Consider the following 2,413-nt stretch of genomic DNA (forward strand, 5'->3'; position numbering starts at 1 on the left):
GGGGTCAGGGGGTCGCTAGACTGGGCCGGCCCAGCTTAGAGCGAACTACGACCGAACACATGTGATAATTCCAGAAAAAATTAAGTGTGTGCAAGGTATCAAACCCACGACATTGCAACAACTTATTACATCGCTAGCCACCGTACTACCTGCAACTTCATGTCTAAGATGGCATCCGAGTTTATATGAATTGTCAACCGCGATAGATTTCAATCTTATTTTAAAATTTTGAACTTGACATTTTTGCAAAAAAAATTAATTCTACAACACGAAGATTTTTTGAAGAAACAGGAACAAAATTGAATGAATAAACACTGTATGAATTGGTGAACATTTTTCAGAAACATGAACATTTTTTTGAAAAACAGGAAAATATTTGAAAGTGTGAACTTTCTTAAAAATAACGAACAATTTTTCAGAAACGTGAACATTTTTTGTATTTGTGAGCAAAATTTGAAAACGTGAACATTTTATGAATTTGTAAACAAAATTGGAAAGCTGAAACATTATTTGAATTTCCCAAACATTTTTAAATCTGTGGACAAAAAAATGCGAACATTTTTTAAATTCCCAAAACTTTTTAAATTTCAGTTTTTTCCAAAACATGAACAATTTTCAAATTTGTGAACAAAATTAGAAAGTGGGAACATTTTTGAAAGTTTCTGAACATTTTTTGAATATGTGAACAAATTAGCAAAACATGAACATTTTTTAATTTTTCAAACAAAATTTTGAAAATGGAAACATTTTTTGACGTTCCCCAAAATTGTCGGAATTTGTGAACAAAAATTTAAATTGCGAACATTTTTTAAATTTATGCACATTTGTTGAAAAGAAAATAAAAAGGTAAAAATGTAAAAAGAGAAACAGAAAAGGGAAAAAAGAAAATGAAAATGAAAAACAAAAGTAAAAAATTTAAAAATAGGAAAAATATACAGTAACAAAACGGTTTAGTGAACCCTCTGAAAGGTTCCCAAATCCGATAAAACCACACAGGTACGTGCTAGAAGGTTCCTAAAAGCGAACCGAACGTAATAGATCACTTAACTGGGCCGGTCCAGTGCACTCGATCCCGCTCGATTCCTGTGCGTTTGCACTTGATCCCACAACGATGCGTCCAATACAACGATCAGCGTCACTTGACATGCTCTCAGCCGCCCGCTGCATGTCGCGCTCTGGGCGCTTTTTTTGATTTTTTCGCAAAGTTTTCGTTTTTTTAAACGGTTTTTTCCAGGGTTTTTTTGACGTTTTGGTTTCCACCGGCCTTCCTTAGCTTTTGGGTAAAAAAATTGATTTTTTTTGCGTGAAAAAAGCACATTTTTTTTCTTTCACGAGAGTCACGGTTTTGCTTTCGCGAATGGCACGGTTATGCTTTTGCAAGAGTCACGGCCATGCCTTTCGAAAACAGAAAAAAAATGCGTTTTCTGTTTTTTTTCTTTTTCGAGAGGTACAGTTTTGCTTCCGCGAGAGGCATGGTTGTGCTTTCACGAGAGTCATGGCCGTGCCTCTCGGGAACGCAAAAAACACGTTTTCTGTTTTTTCCTTCCATGAGAGGTATGGTTTTGCTTCCGCGAGAGGCACGGTTGTGCTTTTCACGAGAGGCACGGGCGTACCTCTTTCGGAAACGGAAAAAACTCGTGCTTCTGGTTCGGTTTTTTCGTCTGATTTTTTTCGTGAAAAAAAAGTTCGTCAAAACCTATCAACATGAAATCTAGTTTTGAAAATCTCGACACGAGGAATTCAACGGTGAAACAGTTCGATATTTGGACGCACAATTTGAGAGATAAAACGTTTCAAATAAACGAATCTACGAAAAAAAAGAAAAACTCCCTGGTTACGACAAGTGGCGCACATGCAGCGTGTCATTCGTCGCAACCTGGGGAGGTTTCCAGAAAAGAGGCCACGCTTTAGTTTGTTTTTTCTGTTTCAGGGGAAAAGGGGCCGCGCTTTCCTGATCGTGAAAATGCTCTCGAGGCTCCTATTGGGCCCGTAGGCCCACGAGCCTCGCACCTTTCTATTGCCCGGGTTTCTTCTCCGTTCGGCATCGCTCCTCCCAAAAACTGTCCATCGTTCTCCCCCTAGAAAAAAACTGTCCACCATTCCCGCGCCTTCCTCCCCCGAACCCTAACCCTCTCCAGCCGCCCAGCGCGATGCCCTCTTCCTCCTCGTCCAGCCGTCGTCCAGGCGAGTGCGACGGAAGACGCGGCCTCCATCCGCCTACGGCGCCGGTGCCGGCGGAGGAGACGAGGAACTGGGCGGAGCTGCCGCTGGACGCGATCTCGGCCATCCTCCACAAGCTCGACCACGTCGACATCCTGATGGGACCCGGCCAGGTGTGCTGCTCTTGGCGCGGCGCCGCCCGCGACGAGCCCGAGCTGTGGCGCCGCGTCAACATGCTAGGCCACGCCGACCT

The 2,413-nt window shown here is 42.4% G+C and overlaps 1 pseudogene; it reads left to right on the top strand.

Annotated features, from left to right (window-relative positions):
• Positions 1–2,150: 2,150 nt before the first annotated feature.
• LOC119272773 overlaps positions 2,151–2,413 on the top strand; it is a 2,507-nt pseudogene continuing 2,244 nt past the window's right edge.

The sequence above is a fragment of the Triticum dicoccoides genome, chromosome 3A (genome assembly GCF_002162155.2).
Source record: "Triticum dicoccoides isolate Atlit2015 ecotype Zavitan chromosome 3A, WEW_v2.0, whole genome shotgun sequence".
NCBI lineage: Eukaryota > Viridiplantae > Streptophyta > Magnoliopsida > Poales > Poaceae > Triticum > Triticum dicoccoides.